A 23,381-nucleotide genomic window follows, 5' to 3' on the forward strand; every position below is an offset into this window, starting at 1 on the left:
CCACCACCCACAAACAAACCTCCCACATACACGCACCCACAACTCCCACACCGACATATCAGACAACCACTCCCTCACGCTCCGCTCCCAAACCCAATTCTGATGAGCGTTCCTGTGTGCCTAAAAAAGTGTTCCTTTCATGTTTGACCTTTTCCTTATTCCTCTTCCTCCTGTGAGACCCCTAAACAAACTGTTCCCCTCCCCAGGCCTGTCCCTTCCACATCCAAGGCCTCCCCTACCCCCCTGCAAGTACCCATGCCCCTCTTCCTGCAAAGAAGTCTACACCCCCCAAGAGAACCCAAAAGTCCCCTAAGCCGAAATTGAATCCACCTCCTCCCAAGCCCAATCCCAAAGGACCCCTTCCAAAGCCTAAGCCCAACACCCCCCTCCACCACACCACCCCTGATAACCCCGGAGGTGCCTGCCTGCCCCTTTGATGTCCCTACCTGTGGAAGTTACATGGTATTCGGGAGTCAAGTTCGGGCACACTGATGTGCATCAAGTGCATGATGTACTATTTATAATTGGACTGGTCTATGGTCTTGGACATATTAAAAAATAAATCTAACATTTTAATACATCTTTGGACCAGCAAGTTGTTGGTTATAACGTTACATATTTGTCCTGTATTTCTTTTCTTGGGGCATACTTGGGAATGGCTGACATTGTTTATGTGTGAGTATTTGTATGTAAGTGGTGCTTGTGCTATCTGTTTTGCCTTGGCAGCATGTGAGGTTGGGTGCAGTGCATTTGTCCCCCAGTGATGACTTGTGTTTTTTTATGGGCATGTGTATATTGGGTAAATGTTGTCATCATGGTATTGGTTGTTTCTGTTGCCATGTGTTTGTTGCAGAATTGTGTGGCTTTGTATGCTTTGACTGTGTGCGTGTTTGATGCAAGGTATGTCAGATACATTGTGATGTGTGCTTGCTGTGCATGTCAAATGCTGCATTGTATGATTGTGTGTGTTCGGTCACTGTTGGTGGAACTTTGTGTTGTATGTGTGATTTGTCACTGGGTAGTGTCTATTGTGGGTGCTTGCCAATGCATTTATGATGTTGCAGTTGTGGTGTTGTAGTGATGTTTTATGGTGTTGTGTGTTGTTGTGTGTGACTGTGCTGTGTTTCCGGTAGTCAGTGTGTGTATTTGACGTGTGTTTGTGTGTGTGATGGCCGTAGTGTGTATACGGTGTATGTGAATGTGTGTATGTGGCTATCTGTGCATGTCAGTGTCAGGGTATATGTGTGTGTGTCGCCCTCCACCCCTTCTCGATTGGTATGTTGTGTGAGCGTACGAACTTTGGCAATTTACAACAGTGACAGATAAGTGTGTGTACTCATGGTTGCTGTCATCATCTTTATCACTAATTCCGGTGTCTCTGGGTGAGTAGGAACAGCGAGATGACCTGTAGTTCTAGTTCCATGGTGACTCCAGCCGAGTACGGCTTCCTGATGGTGAGTGGCTCCTTTTATGTAGTTGGTTTCTGCCTGGGTTTCCGTGGTGGTGCGACCACAGAAGAAACCTTGGTGGTGTGCAGTCTTGTAATCTGTCCGGCGCGACCATGGCAGTGCTTTGTCTGTATTCTGTACTGAATACCGCCAATGTCATAATTTGGCGGTCTTCTAGGCCAACCTGTAGGCGGTTTGACCGCCACCACCAACATGGCGGTCCAGGATGCCAAACTCGTAATGAGGCCCAGAGTACATGATCAAAGCATACATTTGCATCAGAAGCTGAGAGAGTATGCTTGGCACCCTCATGCCTTCTCTTTTAGACTGACACAGCTACAGCACACCTTGTTGTGGGGATGCATGGTGTGCCAGACCAGGAGTTGAATTTGCCATCTAAGAGGGACAATGGGACAGTGGGACGGAGGCCTTCCATCATGCCTTCCAGCCTGTGGTCATTTTTTACTGTTTTTGAAACAATAAATATAATTCACAGCAGTATTGGCTGGTGACATTTTAAAGTGGTGGGACGTAAAAGTTGGAGGTGGGTAGGACTTAGGCGGTCATTATGAACATGCCGGTACGGACCGCCATATTATGTTCATAGCATGACCGCCACAGGCGTAACTCCGCCACCGCCAGGCTACCGCCGCCAGCCAGCCTGGCGATGGCAGAGTTACATATCCGACAGGGCAGCGCTGCAAGCAGAGCTGCCCACTTGATAATGTACCTGTTTTTCCCCAGTCTTTCCCTGATGGTTTAACCTGCTTGGGAAAGGAGGGCAGAATGGATGCCCAGGGGCCCCCGTGCACAGCCCGTCGCGTATGTCACTGCCCGATTTGTGGGCAGTGATATGGCGACAGGTGCTGCTGCACCTGCCACACTGCTACATTTCTGCCGGCTCCATGTGGAGCCGGCGTCAATGTACAGGCCCTGCATTGTGCTGGGCCAGCTGGCGAAAACACTGTTTCCGCCCGCCGGCCCAGCGGAATGATCTTTATGTGGCCAGCGGGGTCTTCAACGCTCTGGCAGTCTTTTGTAGACCGCCAGCGCCGAACTCAGCGAGTTTTTCCGCCAAGTTCATAATGACCCCCTTAGTGATTGAGCAAAGCTGGCGACCCCAACTGGTGACCCCAACATACATGAGGAAGGGTGGTTGGGAGGCACTCTTTTTATAAGCTTATTTTGCTTAAAAACTTTGTGTAAAAACAACAAGGTTTATAAATCAACAATATAGGCTCAATGTGCAACAGCATAGGATGCTGTTCTGATAAGGGAACACACTTTACTTAAATAGCTCAAGGAAGCCAGGACAAATTAAATCACAAATGCAGTTAGCTATCATTTTAGCTCTGTTAGGTTACCTGTCAATATTTCAATATGAAAATTTTGTCCTCGATATTCTGTGCCTTGGATATTCTGATTTCGATATCCAGGGTGCACACTAAAAGGATGTACAATTTAAAAGTACAACATTGAAAATAAAGTCACAAATGAAAAAGAGTGCACATTGGGCTGATTATAAAAGTCTGGCCATGCCTACTTGCCACAATAGCCATATAGATTTAGGCGGCCAAGACTTTTCAGAACCTCAAAAAGGCATGAGGAATAGGAAGAGAAGTGGCCAATAACTGATATTTTTTTCATCTATGTATAAACGGAATCCCTATCAGTAGAACAAGGAGAGTGGCAGAATGCAGACATGGAGACAGTAAAGCAGTTGGTGCACTTCCTCCAGATGTGTGCAGCCTGTAGACTACAAATCCAAATGTCAGGTAGTGTTATATGATAGTAACATGTTTTTTCACAACGCTTTAGTAGTATGTGCAGCATTAAAAAAAAAAGAGAAAAAGCTGCAGCACGCGCTGTATCTACCGAGATGCAATCAAACTGGGAAAGTAGGATCCTAATATCTGCAGGCAGTCTAGAGTATGAATTCTATTATAGCAACTCATTCTAGTAAACAAGTGTTTTTTTCTAGGGCCCACTGTATAGTCAGTGAGTCGCAGTAACCGTAATACAAAAATTAAGGCAAGTACAAAGTAACGCACACATGCTCTATTCAGACGTTGAACTATGGGCTTGGTAAAGAAATGCCATTTATATGAAGAATGTGAGGCAGGTGTCTGAAGAAACCCTTTTTGTACAACCTTGACGCTCCTTCAGATTTCTCATTGCCTGCAAAGTATATTAAGCCCCTAGGAAGCAATGAAAAAGATAGAGACAGAATAAATCTACTTTTTTTTTTTTTTTATCAGTGTGAGGCACCAAAGTCAGGGGCATATTTATGAAAAATGAAGCACAACTGCTCTAACGCAGATGTGCATAATTTTTTGTTAACGTCAGCTAACGCCCTTCCTTAAAGCCATCTGTGCACCATATTTATGAAATGATGCACGATGGCACTAAGGAATATCTAGCATCATAAAAAAAGAGGTAAACCAGTGGCGGGTGGCGTTAGGTGAAATGGCACTAGTCGGTCAGAAATAATGTTAAGCTGGTTAGTGGAAACAGTTCTGCTGCTAATCAGCCTAGCATCATTTTTTGATGCACAAGCAGCCAAAAATGACTCCTGTCTAAGTATAGACAGGAGTCATTACTACCACCCCAATGTCCACCACAGGGGAACAGTGTCCCCTGGGCAAGCCCTACGTACCTAGTACCAGGCAGGGGGCACTTGTAAGGGGCCCCCAATGGCACTCCACACACATACACAAACACTTACCTGCAACTTACCCTGGATGGGCTCCCTCCTCCTATACTGTCACAGTGGTGTGGGTGGTGGTGCTGTTGGGGCTTGGGCTTGGTATCTTTGTGCCCATTCCATGGTGTTTTCCCATGGAAATGGGCCTACCTGCACTTTAACACCTGGTGTGACCAGGCGTTAAAGTACAATAAATATTGGCCTAAATGTCTGCTGACCTCCTTCCAGTTCTGACAGGAGTGTGTCTCTTAGGGAGGACCGGTGAGGTCTTGTTTCATTGCCAGGAGTACCACACTACAAAGCAACCCCTTTCTTCAACTCCCACTCTGCAGAATTCCTTCACTTGCAAGTAGAAGAGCATCCCGTCACCCGTAAGGGACAGACACATGACCAATCTTCAGAATAAAGACAAAAGGTAGTTGGCTATGTTCTGTAATCCTTCCGCTCTACGCTGCTTTGTGAGTTCCGGCATGCAAAGACAGGTCAGCCTGACCCACCATTACCAGAACCAATCCTTGCATGCTGCTTATAGTGGTAAAGAGCATGAGCTCTAAGTGAATAAGGGCCAGATGTACGAAGCATTTTCCTAGTCGCAAAGGGGCCGATTCATAGAATTTGCCCATTTGCGACCAGAAAAATGCTTTTTGGTTTTGCAATTCGGTATGAGGAAGGGGTGTGTCAAGGGCGTCTCTTCCTAATACTAAATCAAAATGGGATGTATGATTGTTTTGTGACCGCGAATGCGGTTGCAAAACAATCGCAGTAGCTAACCCATTCACAAAAGGGATGGGGTCCCCATGGTACGCCTTCTCCTTTGTGAATGCATGTGAAAAAAAAAATTCAGAGCAGGCAGTGGTCCCACAGACCACTGCCTACTGTGAAAAAATGGAAAGAAAACTTTTAATTTTTGTTTTCGAAATGCATTCCGTTTTCCTTTACCCCGTTCTGTGCCTTGGATGAGGTGACCTGTGCACCCCCTCCCCCCCAAGGCGGGTATGGAAGGGGAAGACCTTCCCCTTCCACCCCCCCGGCAATCTGATGACGTCAGCGTGCGCACAGAGCGTCATCAAGTGTTGCCGGGACGCGCTGGAAGCCATTTGCTTCCAGCGCGTCGAGGAGAAAGGACCCTAAAAGGTGAGTCCTTTCCTTTTTTGAGGTTTTGGGGGGGGGGAAACAGACACAGGGGGAAAGGAAAGGGTTTTTCCTTTCCCCCTGTGCCTGTTTTCATGGAGCAGGAATCTCCACTAGACACCAGGGATTTTTTTAGGTCTGTTTCTTTTGGGGGTGACCCCTTGGGCAAGGGTCGCCCCCGTGCGGGGCTATTTTTTTTAGTATTTCGCCCCCCCCCCCGGGGACAGATGGCAAATTATTTGGCGGATCTGCCCCCCAGGGGGGTGGGGGGGGGGCGAAATCCACTAGACACCAGGGATTTTGTTTTGTTTAGGTATTTTGGGGGCGACCCCTTGGGCAAGGGTCGCCCCCCTGGGGGGCTATTTTTTTTTAGTATTTTGCTCCCCCTGGGGGCAGATCGCCGATTTTTTGGCCGATCTGCCCTCAAGGGGGGGGGGGGGGGGGGCGAAATCCACTATACACCAGGGATTTTGTTTTTATTGTTTATTTTGGGGGCAACCCCTTGGGCAAGGGTCGCTCCCCTGGTGGGCTATTTTTTTTTCTGTTTCTGCCCCCGATGGCAGACCAGCCATTTTTTGGACAATCTGGCCCTCGGCGGGGGGGGGGTGGAAGCACACTAGGCACCAGGGATTGTGTGGTGTGTGTTTGGGGGCACCACTTGGGCAACGGTCGCCCCCCCAAAGTGGGCAAAGTTTGTATTGGCCATCTCTGCCCCCCTTTGGGGGCAGATGGGCCTATTTTTGTAGGCCCATCTGCCCCCAAGGAGGGCAGAAACCACCAATACGCCAGGGATTTTTTTTTTGTTCCCTTTTTTTTGTTTTGTGCTGGGGGTGCCCCCTTTGGGAAGGTTCGCCCCCTAAAGGGGGCACAGAGGTGTTGACCATTTCTGCCCCCCTTGGGGGCAGATTGGACAATTTTTTTACGCCCGAGGGGGGCAGGATCCACTTAGGTACCAGGGACAACTTCTAAGTTCTTGGTGGTGGGGTGTTTGTCAACTGGCGAAGTATTTGTATTTGTGATTATAACAATTTATTTCTTCTTTTTCTTCTAGTTCAACGCTTTTGCTTCCTTTGCTGTGGATCCTTGCGGTTTTGGCAGTAGTTGTCCTGCGGTTTGCATAGTTGCATGTTTTAGGTAAGTGAAAGCAATTTATTCCAAAGGAGTATTGTTGACATGCATGAATGACATGTTTGTAGGTGGTGTACTAAATGCAGTATTGTGTGTTTGAAATTGTCCTTAGATTTGAGCACAATGATATTTGTGTTGTCATATGTCTAATTTGCTTTTTTCTTTTTTTCTTTTTAGTGGGATATCATTGGTGATTGCTGTGTCTGTGCAGAGTAGTTGCTTGGTGAGTAGCTTTTTCAGGCAAGTGAGTGGTATAGTTTTTTTAGTACATAACTCTTTGTGATAAAGCTACACTTTGTTTATTACTTATTTTAGTGCTAGTTGTTGTTGGCAATCCATTTGTTGTTAGTGAGGATCATGGCTAGCCGCAGAGTGACCGCTCAGCAGGTTGTTTGCATGCTCTTTGAGTCGTCTTCAGACCATGATTACGAGACTGACTCTGCATCTGAGGCAGAGGAGGAAGCAGGAGATTCTGTAAGTGAGTTTTCTGTCCAAGAGTATTCTTCTGATGAGGAAGCTACTCTCAGTGCAGATGAAGGGCCTGTGTTAGAGGAGGACATTGATGTGCCAAGAGTGCAGCAGCCTGGGGCTGAAGGGTTTCCCATTAGAAGACCTGACACCTGGATTGTCCCAAACATGGAGCAGCCACAGTTACCTGCATTTACTGGTCTCCCAGGGTGTAGAGTTAATACGGAAAACTTTTTGCCTGTCCATTTCTTTCACTTGTTTATGGACGATGTATTTTTGGAAGAGATTGTGGAGCAGACAAATGTGTATGCAGAGCAATATTTGCGGGACAACGCTGCTAGACTTAAGCCTCAGTCTAGAGCTACTCAGTGGGTTCCCACATATCTGGAAGAGATGAAAAAGTTTTTAGGTTTGTCTTTTTTGACGGGGTTGATCAGGAAGCCGTCACTGGCTTCTTATTGGTCTACTAGTCCCTTGATGGCAACAGCTATATTTCCTGCAACTATGACACATAATCGGTATTTGCTTCTTCTTCGTATGCTGCATTTTGTAGACAATGCTTTAGCCTTGCCACGAGATCACCCTGATTGTGACCGTCTTTTTAAGATTAGTCCTGTCCTTGATCATTTTGTAGATCGGTTTTCAGAGATCTATGTTCCAGGCAAAGAGATAAGTGTGGACAAGTCTTTGGTCCTTTTCAAGGGGCGTTTAGTTTTTAAGCAGTACATTCCTAGTAAGAGGGCACGGTATGGGATTAAATTGTATCTGCTGTCAGAAAGCAGTACAGGATATGTGTATAATTTCCGGGTCTACACTGATAGGGATTCCAATATTGACCCTCCTGGTTGTCCGGCCACTTTTGGAGTTAGCGAAAAAAAATTGTGGGAACTTGCTAGACGGCTGTTTAACAAAGGTCACCATTTGTACGTAGATAATTTCTACACTGGAGTGCAGTTGTTCAAGGAGTTGTTTAGAGTGGACACTGTTGCTTGTGGCACAATCCATTCTAACCGGAAAGGCTATCCAAGGGAGCTTGTCTGTAAAAAACGTGAGAGGGGACAGTGCAGTGCCTTGCGGAATAATGAGCTGCTAGCTCTGAAATTTTCAGACAGGAGGGATGTGTACATGCTATCTACCATCCATGATGAGAGTACTTCCCCTGTGACTGTTTGGGGTCAGGTTGAGGAAGTGCGCGAACCTGCGTGCATTTTGGACTACAATAGGCACATGGGTGGTGTTGATAGAGTAGATCAGAGGTTGGAACCTTACACTGCTCTTCGTAAGTCTTACGTGTGGTATAAAAAGTTGGCCCTACATTTATTTCATTTGGCAACTTTTAATGCCTTTATTGTATACAAGGATTGTTCACCTGAGTCAAGGATGACATTTGTTAAATTTCAGGAGTCGGTGATAGAAAGCCTTATTGTGGTGGAACCGGCAAGAGTTCCTAGAGTAGAAGTGGTGGAGGATGTGGCTAGATTGAAAGATCGGCACTTTCCAGATCACATTCCTCCCACTCCCAAAAAAGACTTGCCCACAAAGAAATGTAGAGTATGTGCCCTGAGATTAATCCGGAGGGAGAGCCAGATGTACTGCCCCGAATGCCCTTCAAAGCCTGGGCTGTGTGTGCTCAGCTGTTATAGAAGTTACCACACAAAGAAAAACTTCTGGGAAATACCGTGAGCGTAAGCTGTCTGTTTTATATTTTCATATGTTTCACGGTTGGCATCTCTGTCATGTATTTAGTTAGAGCTTTTGTGTTTGTAGTTTTGTGCTTATTTTATAATTAATTAGTGGTTTCTTTGTTGTTTATAAACAAAAAAAAGTGATGTCAGTGTGCGTGGGGTGGCGCTTGGCTGGCGGTGTGCGTGGGGTAGCGCTTGGCTGGCGGTGTGCGTGGGGTGGCGCTTGGCTGGCGGTGTGCTTGAGGGTAACGCTTGGCTGGCGGTGTGCGTGGGGTGGCGCTTGGCTGGCAGTGTGCATGGGGTGGTGCTTGGCTGGCGGTGTGCGTAGGGTGGCATTTGGCTGGCGGTGTGGGTGGGGTGGCACTTGACTGGTGGTGTGCTTGGGGTGGCGCTTGGCTGGCGGTGTGCTTTGGGTGGCGCTTGGCTGGCGGTGTGCGTGGGGTGGCGCTTGGCTGGCGGTGTGCTTGGGGTGGCGCTTGGCTGGCGGTGTGCTTGGGGTGGCGCTTGGCTGGCGGTGTGCGTGGGGTGGCGCTTGGCTGGCGGTGTGCGTGGGGTGGGGCTTGGAAGGCGGTGTGCTTGGGGTGGGGCTTGGAAGGCGGTGTGCTTGTGGTGGGGCTTGGCTGGTGGTGTGCTTGGGGTGGCGCTTGGCTGGCGGTGCCAGCCAAACGCCAGTCCACACTCCCATCAGCTGGTGTGATTCTTGTATCAGGCATGTGGGCGTATGTAAGTGATGGGCCCTTGAGTGACGCGGTCTGTCGATGTGAGTGTTGTAATGTGCTGGGCCCGTGGCTGGCGGCGTGAATGGTCTTGTGCGTGTCATGTACGAAAGGTGTGTGAATGGACTGTAAAGCTGTTGGTGCCTTGTCGCGGCTTTGCAGCTCACGAGCTGTGAGTCATTGGTTCAGTTTTTTGCCTTTCAGTTATTAACAGTGCATTTCATTTTTGTGAAATCTCTTGTTAATAAAATGTTATCAACTGAACCATCACTCACCCTCGTGCCAAATCCAACCAGTATGTGTGGTAAAAATGCCAAAACCTGCTCCGCTGTAATCAGGCGTCACAGCACACCTGTGACACGCTAGGTGCCTCGGGTGGGACCCCGATGATGAAGCATGCCACCAACTTGGTTGGTGGGTGAGGGGTCTTTTTCACATAACCTAAGTGTGTTTCTTTTCACAATTTTAGTGTTTGGCACATCAAGGACGTATGTGGACACATCAAAATGATATATTACAAAACTACCTGTGTTTGGCAGGGAGGAGCCACCTATGTTTTTGGTCCTGGGTGCGGCCTTCATCCAGGGAAACCTACAAAACCCAGACATTTTTTAAAACTAGACACCCCAAGGAGTCCAGGGAGGTGTGGCTTGCGTGGCTCCCCAACATTTTCTTACCCAGACTCCTCTGTAAACCTTAAAAAAGCATATTTTCCTGACTTTTCTTAGTAGGATCACCGCTCCAGCACAAAATTCCTACTCCCCAGTTTTCCCCTCAGTCTCCCAAGTAAAATGACACCTCACTTATGTGAGTCCCCAAAGCAGAGTCAGTCTAAAGATGTATAAAAGAATATGTCCTTATAAACTGGCTGTGCTATCCCATCTATCTCTACAAGTTTTGGGCCTTATTCTGTTGCAGGCACCTGGCCCACCCACACAAGTGAGGTATCATTTTTATCGGGAGACGTGGGGGAACGCTGGGTGGAAGGAAATTTGTGGCTCCTCACAAATTCCAGAACTTTCTGTCACCGAAATGAGAGGAAAAGGTGTTTTTTTAGCCAAATTTTAAGGTTTGCAAAGGAATCTGGGTAACAGAACCTGGTCAGAGCCCCACAAGTCACCCCTTCTTGGATTCCCCTAGGTCTCTAGTTTCAAAAATGCACAGGTTTGGTATGTTTCCCTAGGTGCCGGCTGAGCTACAGGCCTTAAATCCACAGGTAGGCACTGTTTTCTATTAAAAAATGTGATGTGTCCACGTTGTGTTTTGGGCCATTTCCTGTCGTGGACGCTACGCCTACCCACACAAGTGAGGTATCATTTTTATCGGGAGACTTGGGGGAACGCTGGGTGGAAAGAAATTTGTGGCTCCTCTCAGATTCCAGAACTTTCTGTCACCATAATGTGAGGAAAATGTGTTTTGTTTAGCCACATTTTGAGGTTTGCAAAGGATTCTGGGTAACAGAACCTGGTCAGAGCCCCACAAGTCACCCCATCTTGGATTCCCCTAGGTCTCTAGTTTTCAGAAATGCACAGGTTTGGTGGGTTTCCCTAGGTGCCGGCTGAGCTAGAGGCCAAAATCTACAGGTAGGCACTTTGCAAAAAACACCTCTGTTTTCTTTAAAAAAATGGGATGTGTCCACGTTGCGCTTTGGGGCATTTCCTGTCACGGGCGCTAGGCCTACCCACACAAGTCAGGTATCATTTTTATTGGGAGACTTGGGGGAACGCTGGGTGGAAGGAAATTTGTGGCTCCTCTCAGATTCAAGAACTTTCTGCCACAGAAATGTGAGGAACATGTGTTTTTTTAGCCAAATTTTGAGGTTTGCAAAGGATTCTGGGTAACAGAACCTGGCCAGAGCTCCACAAGTCACCCCATCTTGGATTCCCCTAGGTCTCTAGTTTTCAAAAATGCACAGTTTTGGTAGGTGTCCCTGAGCTAGGGGCCAAAATCTACAGGTAGGCACTTTGCAAAAAACACTTCTGTTTTCTTTCAAAAAATGGGATGTGTCCACGTTGCGCTTTGGGGCATTTCCTGTCGTGGGCGCTAGGCCTACCCACACAAGTGAGGTATCATTTTTATCGGGAGACTTGGGGGCACGCTGGGTGGAAGGAAATTTGTGGCTCCTCTCAGATTCCAGAACTTTCTGTCACCATAATGTGAGGAAAATGTGGTTTTTTTTGCCAGATTTTGAGGTTTGCAAAGGATTCTGGGTAACAGAACCTGGTCAGAGCCCCACAAGTCACCTCATCTTGGATTCCCCTAGGTCTCTAGTTTTCAAAAATGCACAGGTTTGGTAGGTTTCCCTAGGTGCCGGCTGAGCTAGAGGCCAAAATCTACAGGTAGGCACTTTGCAAAAAACACTTCTGTTTTCTTTAAAAAAATGGGATGTGTCCACGTTGTGCTTTGGAGCATTTCCTGTCGCGGGCGCTAGGCCTACCCACACAAGTGAGGTATCATTTTTATCGGGAGACTTGGGGGAACGCTGCGTGGAAGGAAATTTGTGCCTCCTCTCAGATTCCAGAACTTTCTGCCACAGAAATGTGAGGAACTTGTGTTTTTTTAGCCAAATTTTGAGGTTTGCAAAGGATTCTGGGTAACAGAACCTGGTCAGAGCCCCACAAGTCACCCCATCTAGGATTCCCCTAGGTCTCTAGTTTTAAAAAATGCACAGGTTTGGTAGGTTTCCCTAGGTGCCGGCTGAGCTAGAGGCCAAAATCTACAGGTAGCCACTTTGCAAAAAACACCTCTGTTTTCTTTCAAAAAATGGGATGTGTCCACGTTGCGCTTTGGGGCATTTCCTGTCGCGGGCGCTAGGCCTACCCACACAAGTGAGGTATCATTTTTATCGGGAGACTTGGGGGAACGCTGCGTGGAAGGAAATTTGTGGCTCCTCTCAGATTCCAGAACTTTCTACCACCATAATGTGAGGAAAATGTGTTTTTTTTTTCCAGATTTTGAGGTTTGCAAAGGATTCTGGGTAACAGAACCTGGTCAGAGCCCCACAAGTCACCCCATCTTGGATTCCCACAGGTCTCTAGTTTTCAAAAATGCACAGGTTTGGTAGGTTTCCTAGGTGCCTGCTGAGCTAGAGGCCAAAATCTACAGGTAGGCACTTTGCAAAAAACACCTCTGTTTTCTTTCAAAAAATGGGATGTGTCCACGTTGCATTTTGGGGCATTTCCTGTCGCGGGCGCTAGCCCTACCCACACAAGTGAGGTATTATTTTTATCGGCAAACTTGGGGGAACGCTGCGTGGAAGGAAATTTGTGCCTCCTCTCAGATTCCAGAACTTTCTGCCACAGAAATGTGAGGAACTTGTGTTTTTTTAGCCAAATGTGTAGGTTTGCAAAGGATTCTGGGTAACAGAACCTGGTCAGAGCCCCACAAGTCACTCCATCTTGGATTCCCCTATGTCTCTAGTTTTCAAAAATGCACAGGTTTGGTAGGTTTCCCTAGGTGCCGGCTGAGCTAGAGGTCAAAATCTACAGGTAGGCACTTTGCAAAAAACACCTCTGTTTTTTAAAACAAAATTGGATGTGTCCACGTTGCGTTTTGGGGCATTTCCTGGCGCGGGCGCTAGGCCTACCCTCACAAGTGAGGTATCATTTTTATCGGGAGACTTGAGGGAACGCTGGGTGGAAGGACATGTGTGGCTCCTCTCAGATTCCAGAACTTTCTGTCACCATAATGTGATGAAAATGTGTTTTTTTAGCCAAATTTCGAGGTTTGCAAAGGATTCTGGATAACAGAACCTGGTCAGAGCCCAACAAGTCACACCATCTTGGATTCCCCTAGGTCTCTAGTTTTAAAAAATGCACAGGTTTGGTAGGTTTCCCTAGTTGCCGGCTGAGTTAGAGGCCAAAATCTACAGGTAGGCACTTTGCAAAAAACACCTCTGTTTTCTTTCAAAAAAATGGGATGTGTCCACGTTGCGTTTTGGGGCGTTTCCATGTCGCGGGCGCTAGGCCTACCCACACAAGTGAGGTATCATTTTTATCGGGAGACTTGGGGGAACATAGATTAGCAAAAAAAGTGTTATTACCCCTTGTCTTTCTCTACATTTTTTCCTTCCAAATATAGGAGAGTGTGTAAAAAAGACATCTATTTGAGAAATGCCCTGTAATTCACATGCTAGTATGGTCACCCCGGAATTCAGAGATGTGCAAATAACCACTGCTCCTCAACACCTTATCTTGTGCCCTTTTTGGAAATACAAAGGTTTTCTTGATAGCTATTTTTTACTCTTTATATTTCAGGAAATGAATTGTTGTATACCCGGTATAGAATGAAAACGCACTGCAGGGTGCAGCTTATTTATTGGCTCTGGGTACCTAGGGTTCTTGATGAACCTACAAGCCCTATGTATCCCCGTAACCAGAGGAGTCCAGCAGATGTAACGGTATATTGCTTTCGAAAATCTGACATTGCAGGAAAAAGTTATGGAGTAAAACGTAGAGACAAATTGATGTTTTTTTCACCTCAATTTCAATATTTTTCTTTTAGAGTTGTTATTTTCTGTAGGAAACCCTTGTAGGATCTACACAAATTACCCCTTGCTGAATTCAGAATTTTGTCTACTTTTCAGAAATGTTTAGGTTTCTGGTATCCAGCATTGTTTTCATGCCCATGTCTGTCACTGACTGTAAGGAGGGTGAAAGCACAAAAAAAATTAAAAATGGGGTATGTCCCAGTAAAATGCCAAATTTGTGTTGAAAAATTGGGTTTTCTGATTCAAGTCTGCCTGTTCCTGAAAGCTGGGAAGCTGGTGAGTTTAGCACCTCAAACCCTTTGTTGATGCCTGTGAGAAACTGGGGCTGATTGCAGAGGCCCCATAACTTTTTGCCCCCATTTTCCACTTTATGCTGGTGTTTTCCTGACTCTGATGGTGCCCTGGGTACTGCTAACCAGTCCCAGGGCCTGTGCTCTGTGTAAAATGGATATGCAAATTAGGCTAATTATAATTGGCTAAGTTAACCTACCTATAAGTCCCTAGTATATGGTAGGGCATGTAGGTTTAGGGACCACAGCATAGGTGGTGCACACCTAGGTGCATTACTGAGGTGCCCAGTGTCATTTTAAAAGCAAGCCTGCCTTGCTGGCTGCTTTTAAATTAAAGTTATATGCAAATTCGACTTTGGAATTAAAGGTACTTCCAAAGTCTTAAACTACCTTATTTTTACATATAAGTCACCCCTAAGGTGTGCCCTATGTGCCCCTAGGGCTGGGTGCCATGTAACTATAAGCAGGGACTTTATAAAAATAGATTTATAAGCCCTGGTGAGGTAAAAACAGCCAAATTCGTTTTTCCCTCATTGAAGTAAATGGCCTTCATAGGCTAGAATGGGCAGACTTTATTTTAAATTTTAAAGTCTCCTTAAATGTTACATACCAAGAATTTGGTATCAAATTGATTGTTATAATAAATCCCACAACTTCCAGTTGTTGGATTTAATATAACTAGTGCAGGTAAAAAGTTTAGACTTTACCTAAAAAGTTGCCAATTTCAGCTCTGCATTGTTTTTGCTGCTGTGCTCTGATTGGCCAGCCTGCAGCAGCTTCTGCCAGGCTACTTTAATGAGGTGTGAAGTGGCCTGACTTCACACAAAGGAATGTGCTTGGGGGAGAGAATCTCCCCTCAGCAGATGGTGAAGCAGGAAGGGGGAGGGCTGCCAAACTGGTCTTCAAAGGCAGAGAAGGACATCTGGAGCACCCAGCAACACCCCCACATCCTGCAACCCCAGACAGCTAGGTGCCCCCTTGATTAGATTAGGAGAGGGCAGGAGAGGGGTGTGTTTATGATTTTTAGCCACACCAGTGGGTGGGCTCAGCCAGATCTCTCCTCCAAAAATCAGATTCATCCATTTTGGATTTTTAGAGACTGTTGCCTTCTGGGATGGATTTTTGCCACACTTCCCAGGAAGTGGTCATCACAGGGGGACGACCCTGTCCCTGATTGGAGAATCAGGGCCCCCCTGCTTTTCACCCAGGAGCAAGGATAAAACTGGCAGACCTGCACCCACGCCTCAGATCCCCTCCAGAATTCAACAAGAAAGGAACTAAAGAAGAAGAAGGACTGCCCTGCTGGACCCCTGGCCTGCACCTGGACCCTGCACTCAGAAAGACTGCACCAGCTGCACACTTGGGCTTCACCACAAGAAGGACTTTGCCTGGCTTCCACTGGTTCAAGGAGGGACTCCCTGTTTGCTACAGGTGAAAAATTGCTAACCAGAGTCCCCTGCACCAACTCCTGAAAAAGTGACCAGCTGACCACTGTCCAGTGGCCAAAAAGGAGTTTGCGCCAGGTGCATTCTGGGAGTTGAAGTCCGCACTTCCCAAGGACCATCACAGAACTTCTGGACCCTTGGGGTGAGCTGTGGACCCCAAAAGAACCTTAAAAGAACATCTGGGTGAAGCCCCAGAAGTTTGGAAAAGATTGGAGAAATTTTAGAAAAAAGCTCCATAAAGTGACCGACTCGACGCGGAAATTCTAGCCGGCTTGCCTCAACCGCGACCCGGCCTGACTTCGTGGTTCGTCCCGGTCAAGAAAAACATCCGAAAAAAAGACTAAGTCCGAACGTAAAAAGTTGACCGGGACCTTCCAGCCATCGTATCCGAGAAGGGCTCCACGGACGTCGGATCAAGATCCAGGTTTACCCCGGTCGAAGGATTTTCATCTCGAAAAAACGACTAAGTCCGAAGGTAGAAATCACCACCGAGGAAACCGACTTCGCGTATCCGGACAAGGGCTCCAGGAGGTCGGATCCAACTGGCAGGTTCGTCCCGGTGAAGAAAAACTTCAAAATAAAGACTAAGTCAGAAGGTAACTTTTTAACCGAGGCTTCCCGCGACCTGTATCCGAGCAGGGCTCCATCGCGGTCGGCCTGAAAGTTTGACTTTGTCCCGGTCCTGGTGCAACCAGATGACCCGATTGGCGCTTTTTGTTTCTATGCGCTAGAAAATAATAATACTTTAAAAATTCATATCTCCGGTTCCCCTGAACCGATTTTAATCGTTTTTGTGTCATTTTAAAGATAAAAATATAAGCTATTTTTATAAATTGGTTTTGGATTTTTAAACTGTTTCCTGTGTTTTATTTAATTACTGTTGTGTGATATTTGAATGCTTTACACTTTGTCTCCTAAGTTAAGCCTTGACGCTCGATGCCAAACTACCAAGGGTAGAGCTGGGATTAATTTACTGAGACCTAACTGTACTTTTGTGGAGGTTTGTGGCTTGTTGCTAGGTGTAGGTACCTACCTGCCCTACCAATAACCCATTTTCCAACAATGCCATTTTCAGGGGAAAAACCACAAGCCTTCTTCTGCAGCCACTTTTTCCCATTTATTTTTAAAAAACTAAATTTTCACTGTATTTTGGCTAATTTCTTGGCCTCCTTCAGGGGAACCCACAAAGTCTGGGTACCTCTAGAATCCCTAGGATGTTGGAAAAAAAGGACGCAAATTTGCCTTGGTTAGCTTATGTGGACAAAATGTTATGAGGGCCTAAGCGCGAATTGCCCCAAATAGGCAAAAAAAGGCCTGGCACAGGAGGGGGAAAAGGCCTGGCAGCGAAGGGGTTAAGGAAAATGTGCTGCATTTTTTTTTTTAAATACTGCTTGATTTAAAAGCAGTCACTGACATGTTGGTCTACTGACACCAGCAGGCCACCATGCCTGTGAGTGCCGCCATTCCCAATGGGGTCGCAAATTGTGACCTACCTCATGAATATTCATGAGGTAGGTAATTTGTGACCCCATTGTGAATCGCAGACAGTATCATTGACACTGTTGTACATCCGGTTTTGCGACTCGCAGTTTCACAGTCGCAAAATCGGAACTTCGTATATGTGGCCCTAAGTTACTCTTACTTGTTGACTTTATGCTTCTTTTTGATTGTCTTTGACCATGCACAGCACACTGCTGCCTTTTGGCGGGAGTCGTGCTATAGAAATACCATATACGTACATGAAAGGATTGGTTGGGGTTGGTAATCCCAGCACGACAAAGGAGACCAACACCTGGGTTTGAAAGGCTTGATGTGTGCATGTTGGTCTGGTCACGGTAAAAGACACATCCAACACACTTAACTTCATCCCTGCAGCTGCCGATTCCAATCAGCAGGACTGGCACCACTCGCCCTTCCCACTGCCACACAAGCTGGTACTTTTTCCCTAAAACATTTGGGGGCTCAAGATGGCTCACAGTGCGCTGGAGGAACGCCCCAGTGCCCCAATTGACGAAATTAAATTATTTATGTAAAACTGCTTATGAAAAGTACAGGACAAAATGTGCAGCGAATCTGAAGCACCAATCCACGATTTCTAACTATAGCCTTAGCCTCCTTCTCCACTTTACCACTATCTTGATTTTAAATGCAAAATCTTGAGTACTTTAGAAGCAATTTGTCATCACATTTCAAAATGGTGGTGTGGAGAAAAAGTCACTTCCGTTTAGGCTTTTATGCACAAAGTCGTTACCTGCTCCTAGCAATAAAACGTTAGACTGTTATTTACAGTGAAAAATACCTTGTTCCTGGTGGAGTGATGTAATCTTAAAAACAATCTGCAGAGTGTTATCTTAACTTGCGACGCACACGGTTAATGAACATGTTGCATTATCCATCAATGTTGCAGAGATTTATACACCACTGTAATACTGCGATGTAAAAGACTGTTGAGTTTTTAACCAACTTATAATTTGTATGTAAATAAAATAATAAAATCTACATAGTTTAGGTATCAGTTCACGCAGATACCAATCAGAGAGCCTGCTGAGGAATAAGAAGTGACTAAAAACTGTCATTCTCGAAGCTCCTGCTTTTAACCTGAATGAGTAACTAACTCAAATGATATGTTTCTGAAGTACAGTTCATGCTTTTCCACTCTTTGTTCTGAACATCACATGAAGTGGCGTCATTCCAGAATTCGTACTGGGTATATCTATCAATAAAAAGCACATCGTCCTCAGGTACCTTGTGAGAGCAGTGGATAAACAAGAGAGCATTATTCGTTGTTTCATGTGATTTACTAGAACGCAATAAATGACTGCCCCCTCATTAAATGGCAGAGGTAAAGTAATTACTGCACAATATTTCTCATTTATATGCAATTACACATAAAGCAAAGTGTAGTACTGCACCTTCTGATTCCGACTTCAATAAGAAAATGATGTGCCTAATTTAGATTTTGGCAAACAAAATGAACTTCGTCTGGGCGATGGAGTGCCAGATTTACAAATGTATGTTGGCCCAGCAACATTTCTAACATTGGCAAGCAGTTCCTGTCAATGGCAGTTCCCGTCAATGCATTGTAACTTTGACAGGTGGCCCTGTCAACAAGACAGAACTACACAGCAAAGGTACATCTTTTTTGATTTTCAAAAAAGAACGTCCCAAAGCTGTTAGGGCAATCAGCACTTTCCAATGCCTTTTACAGCCCGGTTTTTCCTTGCAGTGATGGGCATTAAAAAGAGGTGCATGTAGGCCAGTCTAAAATAGGTGGGAAAACATACAGATAAAGGCCCTGATTTATACTTTTTTTGTGCCACATTACTGTATACAATTGTATTGTATTTTGTAAGTTTGTGCCCCCTTTGCGTAAACAAGTGACGGTAATGCAGCACAAAAAAAGTATAAATCAGGGCCAAAGTCTCCACCATAATCAAACTATTGCCTGTCCGAATCAAAATTCCGCGGGTGGATCATAATATTAGCAAGGAGGAAAATCCATTGCTGTTACCATGGAGCTCCCTCTCCACCAACATTCTTAAAGGACATCATGGCTGGATTCATGCTACCTTCTTACTACATGATTTTTCATCTTTTTCTAAAAATGCATTATTTTGAAAAGGTGGAAAATACACGCACATGTTCTCTATAATATTTAAGCTCATCAGGACCTGTCACGACCAAGAAAAAATCAAACATGCAGAATCTACTGAAAAATAATCATCAGTGTCATTCAAAATTTAGCTCATTCATTTGCCATTGATTTTCTCGATACTTGGTAATGTCTTACACAATGGTTGTTTGAACATTCATTAAATGGAACATGGGCAAATGGGCAAAGAGACTATGGGGAGAGGCAATGCAACAGGCTAAAGCATGACACTGAATGATGCGGTGGGGGAATGTGCACAGATTCATGATAGGATGGTGCAAATAGTGTGATGTCACAGGCATGTGCTGGAGAAACACTATAGACATGGAACAATTACATGCCCATCTTGCTCCTACTTCACCAAAACACAGTCTTGGAAGTGACAGTGAAATCTCAAGTCTCAAAATGCAATGTGACAACCTTGCCAACGATTTTCATTCTCCTAAATATCCAACAAGAGACTTGAAGTGTCTCCAAAAAGAGACACTGATTCTACTGAACTTCTCATTAGCCTAAGATACCATCACCATGGCTTACAGGTAGACTGCCAAACTAGTTGATCGGGAAATATAGGGACAGCTCGAAAACAGTTTGCTTCTTTTATTTATAAATGTGGACCCAAGAAAGTAAACCATGTCCTTCCTATCCAAAATCTTCTACATAACCTGTTAGTGGAGTCCCTCAAGGTCCTCTCAACTGGCAATAATCTTTTTGAGGAACATGGCTCCACTTGCATGCATCTTTAAAATTTACACGATCAAATACATCCTGCAGGCAGATCATAATCCACCTGGATCAGCTCATACTCCATTTGATTATACAGTCACCAATTGGCAGACTGCCTGAGAAACATACAGATCTGCATGTCTCAGAACTAGCTGTGCCTCAAAAAGTGAAAAAAACAGGAAACCTGATAATAGGTCCAGTCACCCCTTTAACTTCCTGATAACACTGGGGATCTAGCCCATAATGAAAGATGGTAGATAGGAGTACTGTTTGATGAGACTTTGCTTTGAAGCCAGAAGAAGAGCAAGTAATGAAATAATTCTTATCACTATTACAAACATCTAAAATCACTAAATTGAGCCAATTTCAACAATGGTAACGTCCTCAAGTACTGTGATGTTATTTAAATACACCGAGCTACACTCCCCAGACACCTCAGGACCCAATGCCATGCACCTCTACTAATTTTTAACTTTTTCTGTAATTAGCGCATTATGTGCAAACTGAAGCCTCTTCATTGACTTCATTGAGAGTTCACACTTTAGGACTTGTATGATAGTAACAAGGTTGTTGTGCAGTCAGTGAAATGCACTCAGACCATACAACTTCAATGGCTGATTTTAATCCCAACTTTCAACCCAGTCTCTACTTAATGGGATTAAAAAAAGCTTGAATTTGTCAGACTCTTACCTGTACGCAGGGGTGAAATGGATACAGTGCTAATATCCTTTCACCCAAGACCAACTCTAAAAATAAGGAGACAGTCTTTCTCCCCGGAATGAAGGGATGGATTTTGATGAACACCAGGTTGCCTATCGTTGCTTCGGAATTGTCTGACTTCTATCCGCATCTATAAAGCAAACATCATCATCATCATCTAAGAATTCGTAATAGGTTTTAAATATGCATAAGTAATCATGGATTTACCTAGTACCCTTCTCCCTTCTGCTTATCAGTGGAAAGACCTGGCAGTAACTGATCTTTGAATCTGAAAGAAAAAAAAACTCATAGGGTAAATGCAATGGCTCACAAGATGTAAATAATAAGGTAAATGTGTAGTAGCTATTCACATACCTACTGAATTAGCAGGAGGAACTCAATCAAATGGCAGTAATCCAAAGAACACTTCTACTATATTGCGAAGGAGGAGTTCACACAGTTCTGGCATTTGTCAAGAAACACTGTTTGGTGAATACTTAAGAAATGGTGTCCATCAGTTTATATACTTCTTCTGGAGTATTACTTCATACCCTTGTATAATGCTGATAGAAAGTTTCACAAAGTTCCAAATCACAGATTGCTTCAGATACACAACATGCTGCCACACACTTAGGGGGTCAATACAAACCTGGCGGACGGTGTTAAAGCGGCGGTAAGACCGGCAACAGGCTGGCGGTCTTTTTTTTTTGTATTATGACCATGGCGGTTACCGTCGTGCTCATCCGCCGCTTCTCCGTTCCACCTGCCAGGGCGGAGATGACCGCTGGGCTGGAGAACTGGTTCTCCAGCCCGGCGGCCGTCACAATACCGCCGCCGGTATTTCGACCCAGCTTACTGCCGTGGATTTCCAACGGTAGGAACCGCCATGAAATCCATGGCGGTAAGCACTATCAGTGCCAGGGAATTCCTTCCCTGGCACTGATAGGGGTCTCCCCCACCCCCCACTCCCACCCCAACTCCCTCCTCTACACCCCCACCACCCCTGCCACTCCCCAAAGGTGGCAGGGCCCCCCTCCCTACCCTGACCCTCAACATCACATAACTCACACACACACGACACGCATGCAGGCACCACCAACACACACACACGCACACACACCGACATACATGCCTACATCCACACACTCAGTCAGACACGCACACCCATATACAGACATACACGCACACATCCATACAGACATACATACAGACATACATGCACTCATTCCCAAAACACACAACACCCCCTGCATGCATACACGCTCTCTACACACTCACACGCACACTCCCATGCAACCACACAAGACACAACACCCCCCCACCCCCCTCCCCTAATGGACGATCCACTTACCTGTTCCGTCGATCCTCCGGAAGGGGACGGGAGCCATGGGGGCTGCTCCGCCGACACCACACCGCCAACAGAACTCCACTGCGCCGAATCACAGGGCGTGATTCGCTGGGCCGTGTTCTGTTGGCGTGGCGGTGGAGGTGGAGCAACCTCCACTTCCCCACCGCCCACAAGTATGGCTGTTGGCGGTTCTCCGTCCTAAAAAGGATGGAGAGCAGCCAACAGTCATAATACGCCGAGCGGCAAACCGCCACTACTGGCGGTCTTCTGCCCGGTGGTCCCTCAGGGGTCTTGTTAAAAGACCGCCGAGGTTGTAAGGACCCCCTTAGTATGCTCCTTAAAAGTTCTTTAGATTCTTTCATAAGTCCAACATAGTAATTAGCTGTTAACCTAAAATAAATATGTACATAAACTTCTAATCACTAGATAGTTTTGACTACACAGAACGGTGACGAGAAAATCTAAGAAGAGAAACATCACTACAGTCCGATTCAGATATCGTAATTTATACATGGCGCCACAGCGCGTTACACTTTTGATGGTTAGCAGTCCTGAAAACTCTGATTCTTCTTTTCCCCTTTTTTGCAGATCTGAAGGGAAATTCAGACGAGAGCCACTGCCGCGACCCATTCAAGCCTGATGCTAAAGGCAGCAGGAAGAGGCAGGAGCACGAAGAAGCAGTACCAGCAATGCAGGAATCCAGAGGAATCAGGAATGCGGAACATCACACCCAACAGGTAAGTGCAGGGGCGTGAACTCTGGTGATTAGCAGTGATATGTGATGCAGCACGCAGCTTTAAAAGCCACGCGCTCCATTATCTTAAAGGGCCCACTCTTCAGGGACGTCTTGAGCATGGCGTGGCTAAAGGAATTTATGTCACCACAGGTAAAGCCTCTCTACTCTTGTAAAGACTTATGCAGATCCTGAGACAGAAAGACAACTTTCTGCCATGGTGATATTCTCTCAGTTGTAGCATTGAGGGAGGTAAGAAGATGTATGTGGTCATCAATGTGAGGTGAGTGAAGTCTGTCCTTTTGTGTGCAATGCAAAGTGGAATGGAAGTTCTTATTTGAGATTTGATTAAAAAAATTCTGATATTGTCAGTTTGCTTTTAAAAAAAGGTATTGATAAACAGGCCCAGAATCATATATTAACCACTAAACAAGCACATGGCATGGTAAATTGGGGTGAAAAAGTAAGGTCTTTTCTGAAATCTACCAAACACTGTACAAGGCTGAACGAAAAGGTAGTATAGACAGTATATACAGAATGTATAAAGCAATCAACTAAGCAGACTAACTCTCCAACAAGTACAGTGCCTCGAAGGCTCCATAAATTCTAAAGAGATCATTATGGCAATAAAGAGCCTTAGGGCCTGATTAAGATCTTGGCTGAATCTAACCCGCCTTTGGTTTTCTATCAGATAATCCATCCAGTAACTAGGCGGTCTG

This window comes from Pleurodeles waltl, chromosome 2_2 (assembly GCF_031143425.1).
Source record: "Pleurodeles waltl isolate 20211129_DDA chromosome 2_2, aPleWal1.hap1.20221129, whole genome shotgun sequence".
NCBI classification, from domain to species: domain Eukaryota; kingdom Metazoa; phylum Chordata; class Amphibia; order Caudata; family Salamandridae; genus Pleurodeles; species Pleurodeles waltl.